At 39.8% G+C, this 19,071-nt stretch overlaps 1 protein-coding gene across 1 annotated transcript in view; it reads right to left on the bottom strand.

The window, feature by feature from the left end:
- LOC308105375 (gap junction gamma-1 protein-like) overlaps positions 1–19,071 on the bottom strand; it is a 31,652-nt gene extending 12,581 nt beyond the window's left edge. Inside the window, exons 1-2 of the mRNA XM_080456055.1 lie at positions 18,824–19,071; positions 15,546–15,642 (exon numbers count right to left, since the gene is read on the bottom strand). The gene's annotated coding sequence lies outside the window, so the exon portion shown is untranslated. The remainder of the gene's footprint in view (positions 1–15,545; positions 15,643–18,823) is intronic.

The raw sequence follows: 19,071 nt of genomic DNA, 5'->3' as shown, positions 1-19,071 counted from the left end.
TCCGTCTTTGAAGAAAAAATATATTAAGGATTTAATTTGGACAAGGCAAATTATGACCAACGCGTATCGAACTAAAAGGTCTTCATCATGGTCTTCATCAGTTCACACCATTTGGGAGTTAAGCAGGACTTCTTTGAAAACCTTGTTTAACTGATCTGAACTGACTGTTTCCGTAAATGTTCATACACATTATATTTAGGAATATAGATCATATAAATCTGGTCTTTTGATAGCCTCCACTGAGTTTACAGTAGTTATGGACACAATGTTGTTCATAAGAAGAAAAAAACAGAACCCAGAGAAAAATGCTGCAGGCTGCCAGAGACAGCATGCCTTTTATGGTCTGAGATATACACTGTAGACAAGTATAAGATGTAATCTGGAACAAATTAACACACAAAGACATGCATGCACACGCACACGCACGCACGCACACGCACACACACACACACACACACACACACACACACACACACACACACACACACACACACTTCTATACCAAAATAATCAACTAAAATAATTTGGGAGTTATAGTTGTCAGTTAGTGACTCATGGTGTTGCAAGCCAGCAGAATCAGTCTTCATTTCTATGCCCATACACAAAGTGTGTCATCAAAATTATTATTCAATACCATTTTCACAGGGCAAATTTGTGGGCATAAAAGAGTATTATTTAAGGCTTTGAGTGGGTTGTTTTCATTGCAGAACGATTCACCTAAGCTTTTCTTTGGTACTACAGTATAAGAGAAATATCAAACTTTTTTCTTACATGCACTTTAGATCAGGCCTTTCAAAGTAAATAAATGATCTAATTAGTTTATCAATAAATTAAGTTCATCAAGAGATGAGAAAGCATGGTATCAATAATATCGACACTGTAGGATATTACAACAATACAGTTACAGTAGAGCTTAATGACAGCCTACCGATCAAACACCCGTTTTTACATTTCCTTGATAATATCCTTAACCCAATGTAAGATCAATGGAACATGCATGGTCATGCTGTACCTCCAAAAAGATACTGACTGATTACTGACACTGATTACTGACACTGTAAATCATTCAATTCTACTGAATAAGCTGAAGATGATTGGTTTTGATAGCACATCTGTAAGCTGGATGAAATCCTACCTTGAGGGAAGAGAACAAGTGGTTGATATCAATGGAACCATGTCCTCGTCCCTCGCAGGGAACTGCAGGGTTCCCAAAGGAAGCATACTAGGGCTGTTACTGTTCCTTCTATACATTAACAACATGAAAGCTGCCTGTAACTGCAAATTGTTATTGTTCACTGATGACTCAGCACTCCTGGTCTCGGGCGAGGACAAAATGCAAGTTGAGGAAGCTCTTAGGGCGGATTCAGACTGGGTCCGATTGATTCGAACCGTTCCCGAGTACGATTGGCCTCTACCACCTGGCCAGCATTCACATTGGCCAAAATTCTTCCGTACTCGAGTACACATCATGCAACAGTAATGGTAAATATGTGCCTCATGGGGGCGCTGTTGACTATGGGGCTTTGGGAGATAGAGAATGTCATTCACAGAAGGAGAGTCACTTGTCAGAGTTTAAAGTGAATAATAAAGTTTGACTGTGTTCCTGACGTTGTCTTGAGTTATAATAATAACAGAACAACAATACACAACCAAAGCAAAGGCCAAATTTTCTCTTTTGTCAACGAAAGTGCTCTGAGGACTGCTGGAGCCCTCATTCAATGACTACTGTATGCTTGCACCTCTTGGTTCTCCAACATCCCAATGTTACTAAAGACTAAGCTTCAGACCTCCCAAAACAAACTGATTCGACTACAGCACTTCTGTTTGTTATTGTTATGCTATATTGATGAATTGAATACATAGGACCACAATGGAAACTTCTTTGTATTATCATTTTAGCTCAAATGTCTGACTGTACCTCGTGCTGTTACATTTCTGTCTAATAAAGTATTCAAACAATCAAAAAACCAACATGTCCGATGATGTATCTTTGAACAATAAAAATGTCTCTGCTGCATTTCTCAAAACGAGAAAAATAAACTGAAAGTACAATATCCATAACTCCCTGTACCAAGCTAAAACTTCACTGTTAGCAAATAATTACAGCATTTGGCATTTGTATGGCCTATGACCTAACAACGTTTAACCTGTCGTCCTGTGGACATGGAATTGTAGGTGGAAAATTGGTCGAAAATGACCAAAATAGACAACTTGTAGATAGCAGATCTACAAGTTGACAAGCTTGTAGATTGGCTATTTTTGCGTGACATCGTCATACGATGAAGTATAAGATAGGGCAACATAGGGTCTAAGTGGTTAAGTCTTTGTTGGGATTGTGTCCATAATAACATTCTTCTCTATTTCTTCAGATTCCCCCAGAGTAACAGCATGCCTTTGCACACCAACCCTTGTTCTATCCCACCATCTAACAAAGCTGTGATTTCCATCCATTGTTTATAGCGTCCCTCCATCTCCAGACATTTCATCCCACTAACAACCTCAATTAGAATGATTAGAATGTGATTTCAACTTACAAAGTACTCCACCAGATTGAAACTAACGAAGTTCTGCACTACCTCCCAAGTCTCAAACATTCAGCACTTGTACATTGTGATGCATGGTATTTAGGTCAGAAATCAAATAATGTGTACCGTTAGTGCTATTCAACTACTGTCCATTTGAAACTGCAATCAGTGAGATTTATGCCTTACCTGGGATTCTGCAAAATCCAAAATTACAACTGCTGAACTAAGACGCTCACTTGGACAGCATAGATATTGTGCCTTGACTTTAAGCTTCAGGCAATACCTCTTGTTAGTTCAATGAGGCAATAGTCTTCACACACTGGATTATAGCTCCCAAACCCGTTTAGGTCTTCATCAGGCTAATGGTTTTTGACAGACCCCTCTTCTGAGGGGTGGAGAGACAGGAGGGTTTGATTTGTCCCTGTGATTGGTCTATGGGCTGGCTTGCTTCATTTGGCTCACAGGTGTTATGATTTGTCATTAGTCAATGACTTTGGTATGAATGTTTCTCTGTCTGTCAAAAACTGTTTGACTGATGAAGACCTAAACGGTCGAAGCGTTGCCCTTTGAATATGTTTGGGAGATATAATCCAGTGGGTATTTTAACTTTTCTAATACGTCTTGTTAACCAGTGGTGTTCCTACCGGGTCTACATCTCTCAATGGAAGAGAAGGGAGACCTCCTCCAACCACTGCAGTTGTGTTCGTTATATTGTATTAACATACTCTACCGTACAGATTTAATTTATCCACTAAAAGAAAGTTCCAAATTGCAGCTTTGGGTGGGTTAGGTAATTGGGTTAGGTAGTTGGGTACGGTAGATTTAAAACAAATTAAAACAAGCTTTGAGAGTCTAATAAAGAGTGAATGATCTATGTTGTTGTTGATCTATCAGAAGATGCACTTGAGGCAGCCAGTCAATCAGGAGGTTGTGTATTCTGGGCCAAAGTGCCCCCGATGGGGGGGCATCGACATGGCAGAGGGGAGCAGCGGCTCGGAGGAAAGACATTAGATTTGAATGAATTGATTCTGACATGATATATTGGCCTCCGTCTGTGGCGAGCCCTGTTGCAAAGTCAATCTCATGTTAATCAGAACGAGGTGGGTCACCCCGGCATCAGCAAAAATGTGAGGCGAGGGCTGGAGATGCGAAAGCCTCCAAGTAAAACTCCACTGTACATACAGTAATTCAACAGACAGTTTGGTCTACGCTGGGATAACTGAGAAGTGGGGGGATTGATTTATTTTGCCGAGCTACTGTTAGCATTGCTGGTTCTGCATACTTTACCTTATGTGTACAAAACCAGTTGCATTGTCAAGGGGGTCCCCTGCCAAAAGAGTAGTTTAGTTTAATGTCACTGTAGTTTAATTAGCTTCAAAGTTACAATTCTAACAATATGTTTCAGTATCACCGTACTGATTTCTTTTATACAAGTATGACATTTAGACAATTTAATTTAATTTAAACGGGGGCCCATAGCCTAAAGAAACTAAGTCAAAATCTTCGCCCCAGATTTAGCTTAGGGCAAAAACAGGAGGGTCCCTAGTCCCTAGGGCTAACCAAGTCTCCTTGTCAGTGACTCCTCTCTCCTCAAGGAGTCCAAGGAGAGCAGATTTCTGCACACCGACAGCACTGTGCCCATTGGCCAGTTATGACAGACCACAACAACACATGTAATCACAATCAAGATCATTAATGAGTGCACAGGACCGACAGGGAGTCACAAACACAGACAAGGACTTCCCAGTTCCCTCGAGCACAAGTACAACTAGTCTGTTTTACAGAGAGAAACAAGAGTCAGCAAGATGGTGTCCTTGAGTTAAACAGGCATATATACTGATGTCATAGAAGTGATCGCGCTGCCAATGCCTCATGAAATAATACTCGGAATTAGATTAAAGGTGGTGAAAGTGATAGCAGTTAAAGCTCTACATTCTGAGAGTAATTATTACTATAGAGTGTTTGTTCAGTAACAGCGGTCTCCACGTCTCTCCAGCTCTTTAACCCATTAAAACCGGGAAAGGATCTGTGTCATTTATTTAGATTTGAGCAAAAAAGGATTTTATACTTTGGCTATTTAGAAATAGCAGATACACACGCGTCACTTTGTGCCGCCCTATGAGCTTGTAGATCTGCTATTTTTGATGACCATTTGTGCAAATCTTTGAATATATATATTTTTAAAGCGAACATTTTTAACTCAAATCTTTGCTTCTGGGGGTCCCTGGAACTAAATATTTTCAGATGGGGGTCCGCGACCAAATACATCAATTTGGTTGGTCCTTGACATGAGAAAGTTTGAGAACCACTGATACAGCAACATAGGTTTTTCAGAAAACTGATTTAGAAGACATTTATAGAATCGGTTCTTAATGGGTTAATAGACATAAAATGCATTTTCAGGTCAGGAGACCAATGTCATCCTATCAAGAGAGAGAACCCCACAAAGATCATTTAGTAGTGTTCCAGGTCCAATTCTGTCAGTTAATTTTTTTTGGTTTCATCACTTCCAATTTAACTTGTTTATCCCGCATCCTGTGTGAGCTTGGGCCACAGCCAGAGGCAATGGCTATTTGGGTGTCCTTGGCTTGGAAGAGTTTGGGAACAACAGCTCTATCCTCTTTGGAAAAGTGCCATTAAGTAAGGCACTAAACCCCCAACTGCTCCAGAGGAACGGCTCATAACATTTTAGGTTAAAAATAATAGGAATAATAATAAGAAAAACTTGAGGAACAATATGTGGGGGAGATAATGAGGAAAAGGATGGCGAGCCCAGATGAATTGAGAGCATGGAAGGAGTGAGGCTGGCTGACTCAGCATGTGTGGTCACTGATAAACAAAAGGCTTGTCATATCGCTCTCTCTCTCACACACACACACACACACACACACACACACACACACACACACACACACACACACACACACACACACACACACACACACACACACACACACACACACACACACACACACACACACAGTCCACTTTATCAACAAAATGAAGCTGTCACACATTCCTCGAGTGTACTTTGACAGAGCTTGGCATCGTGAGAAGAGAGCGCGGCCCGCCAGTCGCCAGATGCAGCCTAACTGAAAACACACTCAAATGAAGTTCACTGTGGAATCTGCCTGAGAAGATACAGTATAACAAAGAACAGTCTTTCCTGCACACAGGTCTCACACAACATTTATTCCTTTCCACAATAATCCAAATTCAGCCTTGTTTTTTTTAGCAGCTCTGCCCTGCGGCTCTTGTTTATACGCACACTTGGCTCTGGCGCACAAAAGGCTTGAGTAATGATAACTGTGGAATTCTTTACCATAATTGCTATTGTTAGTCAATGTCTTGTGTTGAACATTGCATGAGAGCTCCTTGCTGTAAGGCGAGTGCCCACTCACATGATGACAATACATACTTCTTTATCAGAAGACAGGAAGAGAAGCTTCCTTTGGCCGTAAAAGGAGACAAAATACTAGAGACCTGAATAGCCTCTTTCATTGCCAATAATCATTCTGAGTAATTTACTGCAGAAAACCAGTCCAATGCAATACTTTCTTTTCTTTTTCCCCCCCCCTTTTTTATCCTAATTTAGTCATTATTATGCCAATTCTAAAATTGACCTTTCAATGTGCCGTCTTGCCACTGTTGCTACGGGCTCACCTGGCAATGAGAAGACCCCACCAGTAAGGTTTACGTAAAGAAGGTAAATGTTCTACACCATGGCATGCAACGTTGATGCACTGTCTGTGAGGCAAACTGGAGCCGGAGGATCGATGGAATGCACTGAAGTCAATGACAGCCAGGTGGACAAGTATGAACAAACAATTTTTTCATGATTGTCAGAAACATGACCTCTGACCTTTGTCAGAAAATCGGTTCAGGAAATTAACTCATTCACTGCCACTGACGTAATTGACGTAATTATTCCTGTTTACCAATCCTGCCACTGACGTAAAAAACGTAATTTTAATTAAAAAAAAAAAGAAAAAAACATTTCTTTTTTCAAATTTGACCCAAAGACCAAGGAGATATGATTTTTCGAAGATCTAGACTCCCATCCACTTCCTTGTTAACTTAAAACTTAAAAATTCTGTATCTTGGCTCCTGAGTACTTTTTTTTTTCGATGAAAAATCTCTGGCAGTGGGCAAACGCGGCCAGCAATAATTGTGGCAGTGAATGAGTTAAAGGAAGACATATCACACGTTGTTTTCTGATATCCTGTTTTTTTCCCTTTTTACACTATATAATTTTACTGAGGTATCTTAAGTTTCTGGCTGGGAAGTATGAGCTGTTATCGCGATAATAGGTCGTCAGTCTCGCGATAACAGCCCATACTGCTATGCACTGCCCAAACACTTGTTTATGGGCTGTGTTTTCCATTCACTGATACAGATTTTCTCAAAGGAGTGACAATGTCCAATTTGAACTGAGCAAGGATGCCTACACACGTGTTATGTTGTTGTTACTGCAAGCTCCACTAGCTGTGTAATGCCACAGGATAAAATAAAATAAAAGTTATTGCCCGACACTTGCTCATCTCATTCATTGTCCCAGAAAGTTTCACTTACACCCTCCGACATAGAACTTAAAGCTTGTAGCTTTAAACGTCTTACCCAATGTGGTCTCCCTAGGGTGACCATATTTTCAAACACCCAAACAGTTAACCATTTACGTCCTCTTTCAACTTTCAACAGAACATGACATGAGAAACTTCAATGCCATTTATTTTATTTATTTAACTGTGGTGAAAACTGGGACAATTTGGTAGTGAATGCTGAAAACCGGGACATTTTTGTGTTTTAGAGGTATTTGTCAGGACTCGGAACACCCAGCTTGAAACTGGGACAATCCCAGTCAAACCAGGACGTGAATGAATTTGGCCTGAGCATTGCAACACCTAACCCTGTCTCATTAGCTCACACACACCCTAAAAAAGGGCCCATCTGGCCAGGTTGTGTAATGTGCCATGTGCTCAGCGTACAGACTGCTGCCTCTAGCTGCTACCACTGTGCATGAGTGATTGTGCGTGTCTAGCTGCGACTTAGAGGATATCCGCCTATAAGTTAAAATCCCCCCCCATTGACAGCCCCATTCACCAAACAGAAGAGTCCTAGCTATCTGATTGACAATGATAAAATTGCCAATATTGCACCTCTGTAGACAGCTTGTGTTCGTGTTGGGAAGCGCTCGTCTTAAATCACTCAAGGTCGTACCACCAGTTTCAAATTCAACATATGCAGGACGTTGCTTGATTTAAAACGAGCACCCCTCAACTCGAACATTTAGAAAGAATCATGGCTGCGCAGAGTTTATTACACCTGACGAAGACCTTGTATAGTAGGTTGAAAAGTTGTGAGTTATTGTCTGCCTCTAATAAAGTTTGGGAGCATATCACAACGGTCTGCGGATATTTTTCTCTACCACAAGTGCACAGAGTTTATTGACAGAAAATTGCTCATTGGTGGATTTTTTTTTCTTCTTACAAATTCTTGACAGAGACGAAGAGGATAACCCAAGCTGTCTGCAGAGGTGCAATATTGGTGATTTAATTGTTGTTTAATACAATCTGATAGGACTATTCTGTTTAATGAATGGGGTTGTAAATGGAGGGAATTGCAACTCAGAGGCAGGATAGCCTCTAAGTTGCTTGCGTGTGGAAGTGGTGGTTCACTATTGCATGAATGCCCACAAGAAGGCAAAGACAGAGAGTGTCTGCCTTGTAATTCTGCATGTATCACTTCACAGTACGCCATGTCTCTCATCTCAAAACACTTCATCTCCTTACGCTGCTGCACATTGTGCACAATAATAATTACCCCAGATTTTCATTCAACTTCTTTAAGCACAGATGCCAGCCCAACATTCTCCATTCACTGTCTGACTTAATGCCCACTAACCTCCCAGTAGTATCACAGAATGTGTTAATAGGCCACATACTACAGACAGTTCACCACCACCTGCACCTAATTAAGCTATGTACGCCATGTCCTTTTTGGGTGTTGTTTTTTGCCCCTAGCCATACTATTTATTATTATTTTCTTTGCCAGGTAGGGAAAGTGATTTTATTTGGTTAAAATAAGTGTTAAATAGCTTCATATTCTGATAGTACTCATTGCTATAGAGTGTTTGTTCAGTAACAGGAGTCTCCCTGTCTCTCCAGCTCTTTAGTAAACAAATAATGCTTTAACCTTAACAAAAAAACTTCTGTTTAAACAAAAAATATGACTTACCCTACCTTTAAAATTGAAAATGTGTTATGAATAATTGACTAAATCAATTAGTCAATTAACCACTTGAGCCCTGTTTTATACTTTGCCGTACAACGGGTGGCATGCAAAAATAGTGAAAATAGCTGATCTCCAAGCTCAGAACAGAGTTCAGATCTGCCATTTTCACCATTTTCAAAAATAGACTATTTTGTATAAAATAAAAAATCGATGAATTCAATCAACTGTGCCGTGAACTGTCCCTTGGACACTGCATTCACACTTTATCACATGAAAACGATCCCATTCAGCCGGGTGGGAGAATCATCCTCCATCATTGCATTCACTTATTCACAGCGCAAATCGGCAAGTACTAGAACCCTTGTCAATGTAAACAGGCTGAGTGATTTTTCAAGCATGAGTTCTAAGCATTATGCCCACAGCGATGGCTATTACACAGGCCATTTTTCCTAACCGCCTAGAAGAATTGATTACAGTGAGTGCTGTTGGCAAAGGGACCATGGAGGAATGTGTCATCTTTTAGAATGTGCTACTTGCCGTTTAAAAGTTCCACTCTTCTTCATAGGCATCGCAGTTTTCATTTTAATCTAGTTTTACCAATACTCTCTGTGCAGAATACAATATTCCCTTACCAGCGAGTTATTATACACAGTCAAATCTTCAGTGTTCATCCATCCTTTTAACAACTTTAACCCTTTACTTCGTTGAGTGTAGATCCTCCAGGGGTCTATGCTTGGCCCCCTCTTTTTTTCCCTCTACACCATCTCTTCCCAACCAATATGTGATTTACTATGTTCACCAAACGCTCTCCTATTATGACATGCCCAGAATAGGGACGCTAGGGTTCAAGTGTTTAAACTCTGAGAGTGTATGGGAACCAAATGGACCTGGTTCCATTTGCACACTCTTCAGAGTTAAATGAACACTGATGATTTTGCTGTGTGTACCAACACAGAGCTAGCCAAAGACAGACCCTCATAATTAAGCCTGTGGCCTGAGGACACCATAGTGTGTGAATGTGTTTATGTGTTCCTCATTTACTTTAACAGTAAAACCTAAAGAACACCTCAACCACAGCGTGTCTATTTTGGCCATGTCCAGTGGTTCTCAACCTGTGGGTCGGGACCCACAGGGGGGTCCTCACATGATTTTGGGGGGGTCCCCAGACGACAGTGAAGACAATTTAAGGACTTTTAAGACCTTTTTAATAAAAAGTAATCAACAAACTATACTATAAAAACTGGTCAAACACTGGCCAAATTGTCAAATAATGTAAGAAAGAGGCAAAAATTGTGAAAATAGCCGATCTACAAGCTCACAATGCCTTTGTGAGCTTGTAGATCTGCTATTTTCACAATATTTATCTGTAGAACCGGGTCAAACTAAATTGAATGCCTCAACTCCTACAAGTGCTTGGCAGGGTGGGGGGATCCGGGAGGAGGTTCCCAGTTCAAATACAGTTAAAACATGATTATTTTGAGGGGTCACTGCCTGAAAAGGTTGAGAACCACAATCTAGGCGAACATTTGGCAAAAATAGTACTGTAGATCTGCCATTTTAGGCGAAGAGATTTGGTGTAGAGGGTAAATAGGAGTGGGCCAGCGATAAGACCCCCACGGAACCCCGGTCAACAAAGTACATAAGATTTAAGAGGTTAAACCATAAACCTTTTGTCATAAATATATGGAGTACCATCAGGGTGGGATTTGTGTAAAGAAAAAACAGAGGACATTTTCTTACATATTATTTGTATGACAAATAGCAGATCTATAAGCTCATAAAGTGTCACATTGTGCCCAAAATGGGGACACCAGGGTTAATGTGGTCAACATACGTGTACATTTGTTTTGAATTAAATTGTTAAATTGAAACATAAATATCAAACATATTATCAGACAGTCTACATTTCCAAAAAGGAAATGTAGTGACCAGAAAGCAGGTATAAAACATATCCCCACCGGCCACAAACATGAATGACCAGACGGCGGGATATCAAAAGCAGAGGCACGGACCCCCAGAAACGTCTCCATCACGTCCAGACCAGCTGCCTCCAGCTTCCCACAGTGCCAGTAAAAGAAATATTTGTGGTTTTGGAAGTTAACCCATTAAGACCGGGGAAAGCATCTGTGTGTCATTTTTAGATTCCTTTGGCTATTCAAAAATAGCAGATCTACAAGCTCGTAGAGATCTACTATTTTATGAAAATTCGTGCAAATCTTTGAATTTTTTAAAGCGAACATTTGTAACTCAAATCTTTTTGCTTCTGGGGGGATTCTACAAATGTCTTCTAAATCCTAACTGTTTTTTTTTTAAACACATGTTGCTATAATATTATTATCAGTGGTTCTCAAACCTTTTTCATGTCAAGGACCCCCAAAATCACGATTTTTTCCAAAAATAGCAGATCTACATGCTCATAGCGCGTCACCGGTGCCGCGCTATGAGCTTGTAAGTCTGCTATTTTTTTAATAGCCAAATAAATCTAAAAATGAGACAGATTCTTTCCCGGTCTTAATGGGTTAAAAGAACACTCTTTAGACATGCTGGTCTAAAGACGTCTCACGCTGTGAGGGGAGAAGGCTTGTGGTTTCTTCAAGTGCACAAAATGAGCTACTTGAAATGAACGCTCCCAATGATGGGTTGAGGGCCTTGAACACAGGTTTTGTATCCATCTTTAGGCATTTGTCCTTTTTTAAACAGACAATTCCCTGTCTCTCCTCTTGATTTATGGTGGCGTGGCGCCTAAGGGGCAAGCCGGCACGTTCGTTTGTCCCCAAAATGTTTGTGTCCGTCCGTCCGTCCATCTGCGTCTGTTCACGGTATATTTCGCGATCCACTACAATGATCAGCATCAAATGTCTAGTAGATGCTGTCGGCCAAAGAATTCAATCTCTGAAATAGTTCTGTTTTGGGTGTCAATATGTTTTACATTTCTGAATTCATAATCTCAGATCCTCTGTCCCACTGAACTCCAGACAGAGATTCACAGGGAAGCCACGCCATTGATACACCCCATCTTGTTATTTTATAAGTATGTACATGTTACAAGTGAAACGGGGAAGGATATGCCACACAGGTCAGAATCAGAACCAGGGATGTTGTGATTATGTGGTTGACACACAATTCGATGAGCTTCCGGTTCTTGAAACTACCTTTAAAGTTGTACAGTAAACTACCAGCTCGCTTATATGAAGCCTTGAACAACCATGAGAGTTGTTCTAGTTCAACCAGCACCGGCCTGACCTTAACATTCACGTACTGGAACAAAAAAGTTTATGAATATGTTTTTTTCCCTATGTGACAATAATACACATGACCAGGATGCCAAACCTTTTGTGGGTCAAACATTTGGGTAGTTACTGGCACATTTATAACCTTCAGGTGTTTATCTATGATTGGCTTGTATTATATAAAATGACCTGAAATTGAAACTAATGTGCCCAGACTGCCAACACAAATGACAGAATATTTTACCTGCTATGGTACCAGCAGCTTTCCCTGTTAAAAACTTCAGCTTTATATCTAGACAAATGTCTCTCCATAGCTACAGTTTAATCATTCTTAGGATAAGCCTTAAAATTAAACCAACAAACTGCAGACATAGTATATTTATATCTTGTGTCATGCTTTTTTTGTATGTTTAATGTGTTCTGTCTTCCGTTAAGTACAGTATAGTACAGTGTCGGCAAGGCCACATCTATAACTGGTGGAACAAGGTAGCCCCGTCTTAACTAATGTACAATTTAAAATAAACACTTTTGGGGGGTCTAACGATTGCAGATGTCACTGTAAGAATAAACCTCGCTGCTAAATTCATCGCTTGTCTCTCAGCAATTTTACAACTGTTATGTTCAGCAGAGGAGAAGCTAAGTAGTAGCTACTTATTATGCCATGCCGTGGCAGTGTTGCTGTTGCCACCAGATGAAACTAAAGTGCATTTGCAATCCTTGAATGATGTTACGTGTAAGCTGGTGTAACAAAACCTCCTCTTTAGTCCAACAGCAAAGACGACAACAATATCAACACATTCTGCAGGGGTAGTCTTTACAGGGAATGATATCTTACATACTGTAGGAGAAAAAAGGTTTCAATGTCGCATTTTCTTATAAATCCTACAAAATATCCACTACCTCTTGATGATTGAATGCTTAAGCCTCCTATATAACTGCAGTTATTTGGCTCTTAACCTGAGTGTCTCTCTGACTCAGGATCTACCAGAGACGCTTTTCTTATATCGATTAATTCCTGGCAACCTAACAGCAAGACAGGAGAAACTGCAGTACATGCTGGGATATAGTGCTGTATATGAGGTTCTTTGATTGTAAGAAATAGTGCCCGGCAGTAACTCATTCCTGGCCCGCGCTTGGGAACACTTAGCACCACTACAGAAAAAAAAGACAGGGCATGAAGCCTGGATCTGCACCCAGGCTAAAGCAGCACAGATCCACTAATTCTGGTTCATTAAAGACTAGCTTCACGCCGTGTCTGTCTAAATGAATTCACTGCCGTTTACATGACATCTGACTGCCTCAATGATAGAGTTAGGTAACTCCCAGTTGTTTAGAAGGCTGGAGCGACAGCGGGTTTGGATAAGAGAAAAGCAAGATGCCAATTCAGATTTCCTCAACAGAAATCAGAAACAGGGGGACATTTTCTGACTGTCTACTAGTTATAGGTGAAGTTAAGTGAACGGTTTCAAGGACAGAAGTATAGATTTAGATAGAGATAGGAGTAGTTTTGTTAACTTAAACCCTATAGTGTCCCCGTTCTGGGGTGAACATTGGGATAAAGCAGCAGATTGTGACGGGTTCAGAGAGCTAATAGATCATTTATTTTGACGACGAAGAAGATTTGGTGTAGCGTGAAATACTATCTGCCTAGTATAGAGCCCTGGGGTAACCCGGTCAACTAAGTAATATACAACTAAAGGGTTTAAGTGGTTAATTAAGACCTAACTTTGGTGTCAGCTTAACCCGTTACAGACACGGCAGCCTGGGGATATTTTGGGGCTTCTTTGTGAGACATAGTGAAAATTGTCAAACCACATGCAGCATAAACATGTGGTGTCTGTATACCACTTGATCTAAAGACAACGTTTTAGAGTCGAGTGCTTGCCCAGAACGTCCAATTATTTCTTGCATAGGCAGATATACAAACAAGTGGATGTTGTCTTGGTCCGTACAGGGGAGCTGAAATGTCTGTGGCTATAGCCAGTGGCGTCATTTGGGGTCCCAGAAGGGATGGCAATTCAATTGCCACTCCCTAGCGTTCACATTTTACCTCAAATTCTGTTCTTTTATGCATAGTTTCTGCAACTCTGAACATTCTTTTCAAAATAATACAATTTTAGATCGGCGCTGACTGAGTGCATCTCAGTCCACACCTGCCCAGCCTTAAGCTCTCCTGGTGTCTTACTTTGAAAGGGTTGTTCATCTTCACAAATATTGATTGTACGGTCTTGAAATAAAATATATGAATTATTTCCATGGCTCCTGACTGCCTTTAAAAGACCACATGAGCGGGTCTAGCATGTTTACTTCATGTGATTGACTATGACTCACATAGTATAGGCCTACTTGACGATTTTCAAAAGCATAATGTGGTTTGTTTGAGTTTCGAGAAAGCGATTCCCTTCATTTCAGTACGGTATGAAAATCAACTTGCAGAGATTTGAAACTTGCTTTTAGGTATTCTAGTGAACTTCATGGTACCTGTTTTTGTCAAAGTTGTTATCGTTGCTTTATAATGCATAAGCACACATTGATTTCAAAAGTCTACAAGCCGAAAATAATCCCTGGAGAAAAGATTGATTTATGAATATATGAATTCTTAACCACTCAATGATGTTTAGTTAACATTGACTGAATTATTCAGATGAGTCCAGTAGCATTTTGATGACTATGGATAAAATATGGACAAAAGCTAAATCTAAAAATAAAGCCATTAGTGTAAATGGTCTCTGTTTATGGAAGCTTTAAATAGACAATGGCATGCCTTGTATTGACGGCGCTAGTGTTCTTTAACGGGCCACGTAATTAAGAAATTGAAATGTATTTTATTGCTCCCAGAGCACCTGTGTAAGCTGCTAGATTTAGAAATTAAATGTGCCATGCTTTATTTTTTTCATTTTTTATAATAAATGCTAAATAGCTCTATATTCCAATAGCAACAATTGCTATAGTATTTGTTCAAAGTGAGGTCCAGGGACAGCTATGGATCTTTGAAGGGGTTCCAGGGGGTCCCCAGCAAAATGAATGAACAGTTTAATTTTACCATTATTTCACTAGCTAGACGATAGCCCAATGAGAGAATGTATTTGAATGACTATTCAGATCATAGGTTTCACTCTCTCCACTGAGAAAGACAGTTGTAGAAGGATGTACTAAATCTATAATATTAAAAAAAATCTTCTTATGGGGTCCCTCGCACAGAATATTTTGAAATGGGTGTCCATGGCCTAACGCGTATCAATTTTGGTGGTCATGGACATTTTGGTGACATGAAAATGTATGAGAACAACTGCTTTAGTGAACAGAAAATACATTTTCAGGACATTTTCACAACAAAAGAACAGAAAATATTGTAATAACTGGAACAAAATAGAAGATGATGAATGTGTCCCACCTGAAAATTAATTTTCTGCTTATAAAAATGGTGACTTTGTGTTAGGTTACTTACATGCTAGCCTCACACAAATCATTTCCACGCAAATGGACAATAATAACGTATTGTGTCATATCGTACAATTCACGCATACATCTATGTTTACAGGTATTATTGTTATTGTACCTGTTCTCTGTTGTGTCCTGTGTCGCCTTGCTTCTTTGGACCCGAGAAGATCTCGTCAACCTCCATTAACCTTCTGACTGACCACCAGGCAGGACACCTGAGTGAAAAGAAATTTCACATTTAGTCTTATCAAATTCCGTACAATTATGAATCAAGGATCATGAGGATTTATGTGTCCCTCACTCATACTGTGAAAGCGAAATGTTGGTGTGGCAGGTTCCACAAGACTGTGCTAACAACAGCAGTACAATATACGACAAGATAATATTAGAGATAATACTTGATTGTAATGAAATAAAAAGCTAACACTTAGTAACAATGGGGAATGTGCAGAATTGGGGGTTCTTTATTATCTTATTTATGGAATGTGTGGTAAGGTAAGTGAACTGTTTATCCAGGGACTACTTTATGTGTAACACTGTTCTGTTCTAGGTGCTGTTAGGTGCTGCACACGTGTATTGATTGAAGTGTGTCAAGTTGGCTTTGACGACTAAAGAGCCATAAAACTGAGTTCCCCTTTCCAGTGTTTTATTCAATAAACAGTTGTGTAAATAGGCCACATATACAACAGTAAGGTATACTATACAGTACATCAAGTATCTATAGACAGACATTAGTGGGACACTAATTGGAAGGGGCACTAAAGGGAACACTAAAACACTAGCCTAAGAGGGAATCCCTTTGGCCAGGGGAGATATTAGGCTTTTGGTCTTCATGCAGAAGCTCTAAGCCACTCTGTTATGAGTAACAGTGTGAGCAATGAAAGGTGACAACTGAACTGTTCATGGAGAGCTAAATAGTGAGCTTATTTAGGCTATATCATATTATTTAGTGTTATTTTCCCTTCTCAGTGTGTTTCCCTGATGTATGAGTTGGTTACATTGGTAGCATTGGTAGGCTACCTATGTTCCCAGGCTCCTGTGTTCCCCATGAGTACATGCAGGGGGAGCACATATTTTGGTTCATGTCATAAACCTATTTAGGCCACCACGGTTTGCCACACTCAGAGGACACGCTGGTTGAAGCGCAAGGCCGTCGGCTGCTCAGCGCGGCACTCGCTCTACGCGTGGCTCACTCGGACAAGCCTCAAGTCCTCGCTATCGCCGCACCTACTGTACCTTGTTGATTGAACCGAAATGTGAAAACAATGTTGCAGATTAAACTAATCATCTGGTGACCCCCCCAAAATAATTTGGGGTCCCGACCCCCAGTTTGCGAACCACTGCCTTACAGGTCTGTCACTCTTGAGTGTACAAATGGAAATATATTTGGGATCCTAATCTACACAGTAAAATTCTCAGTGTTAATTTAACTCTGAGAGTGTACAAACTTACGGTTCCATTTGTACGCTCTGAGTTACTGAACTGTAAGGGTCCGTTAAGCCCCTGTCCCTGGACTCGACGTTAAGAACCAGTGGTCTTACACAGCTCATGTACGGCATATTTTATTGCTTTGATATTGATATTTTTATTCCTATTCTTACCTTATAATTTAAAATGTAACTGTCATTTCTGCATAGCTTGCATCAACAAATGATTTCACCCACTCTTTTACACCTGTAGCCTAAACTTGTGATGTGGCAATAAAATTATGCTGAAGTTGAGTTGACTTGAAGTTAATAGTTCAGGACACTATAACAAAAAAACATTTAGTGTAGCAGACCCCTTCCAGTGAGCCAAGCCAACATGCACAATAGTGGCAACTTAACTATTAAGTCTGACCTGAATCATGGTACAGAACCTTAATTAGTATCATTGGTAGCACCTGTGTGTTTACCCTGTATGTACAAATAGCTGCTGTGAAAAAAGGTCTAGTTACCGTCCCTCATCTTCTGTCCACATAATTTGAGATGGCTTTTAGTTTTTGCTCCATTGTCCTGGAATGATCTCGAGAATTGCATTAAACTGGAGCACTTCACTTCATCCCTTTGGGTGATTTAAAAAGTTTACTTCAGATGCAAAAAATCGAGATCTGCAGCTATTTTATTCCTACTTGAGTTTGTATTAATGTATTTAATGTATTTTCTCTTTTGCTTTTTTTATTGTAGTTTGTTGTAATCCTGCTTGATTGCTTTCTTGGCCAGGGCTCCCTTGCAAAAGAGATTTCAATCTCACTTCTTAAAGGAGAACTTCACCCATTTTCAATTTATCTTCATATAATTCATCCTAAAAAATGCTCATTATAAGATGGTAGCCTACAATTTATGTCTCTGTGTCTCAGAGGATGGCTGAGGACAGTTCAGAAACCTGCCAATGACATCATGGTCATCAACTCAAACAAGATTTGAAACTTTTTTTTTTATGAATGCAAGAGCAATGGCTTCTATTTCAGCATGCTGACTTTCCAGGAAAAGAAAATAAAGCTGTAGTTTCTATTCCTGTTGATGATGTCATTGGTAGGCAGGTTTTGACACAGAGCAAATAGACAGAAACGGTGGCATCTTATAATGAGCATTATAGTGAGGACCAATTATATGAAGATAATTAGTTGAAATTGGGTGATGTGCTCCTTTCAAATAAAGACTAAAAAAAAAATATATATATACTTTGGAACTTGAAACAATGGAATTTGTTTGGAATTTGGAACAATATGTAATTTACTTTTAAAACAAAAATGCACAGACGATAGCTACAACCACCTTACAATTTGCTCGCCATGCGTTGTTGTTTTTGGCAAGCGACACACGTGCTATGGATTAGCAATCAAAAGCTTTAATTGGCTAACGCCAGATTAAGACCTTGGGTATAATTAAGGTTTCTTAAAAGAGGCAAGCGGCCAAAAGTTGGTACTGTCACACACATCTGCTCTAACTGTAGCAGACAGACTTCATCCCTGCACTTGCACACGTTTGAGTTAATTTCGCACGTTGTTTGTCTTAAAATACTGTCCTATATGCAATGGTGGAAAAAGTACTCACATTTTTCACTTGTAAAAGTAACAATACCACAATGTAGAAATACTCTGTCACAAGTAAAAGTACCAATACACAATGTAGAAATACTCTGTCAAAAGTAAAAGTACCAATATTCAAAATGTACTTGAGTAAAAGTACAAAAGTATTGGTATCAAAATGTACTTAAAGTACCAAAAGTAGAAAGTAGGCCTACTCATTATCAGAATGTCCCATTTCACAAGTTTTCACAAAATACTCCATGAAAGTAAAAAATACCTCAAAATTGTACTTAATTAAAGTAGGCCTACTTGAGAACATGTACCTACTTTCCACCACTGCTATATGGTTCCCAAACAGTAAATAAATGAAATATGCATTGACTCACATTGCTTCTCTGTACCTTCCAGTAGCTCACTGGCACACATCTGGCGTCGCGCCGGGACAACTACAGCACTTCCTCCAAACGGTTCTCCTCTTTCTTCATCAGTCGTTCAATGCGATCGTATTCCCTTTCTTAAAACGCGCGTTGTTTTAATGTTTCCACAAAGAAAGAAAGTTATATTCATAAATTACGTTCGAAAAATGGCAGAAAGTAGGAGGCTAACAGACGCTGAGTTTCACTGTGCTGCTGAG

The sequence above is a fragment of the Gymnoscopelus braueri genome (assembly GCF_963280865.1).
Source record: "Gymnoscopelus braueri genome assembly, chromosome: 17".
NCBI classification, from domain to species: domain Eukaryota; kingdom Metazoa; phylum Chordata; class Actinopteri; order Myctophiformes; family Myctophidae; genus Gymnoscopelus; species Gymnoscopelus braueri.
Note: the sequence above shows the minus strand (reverse complement) of the source record. Positions and strands in the feature narration are given on the sequence as shown.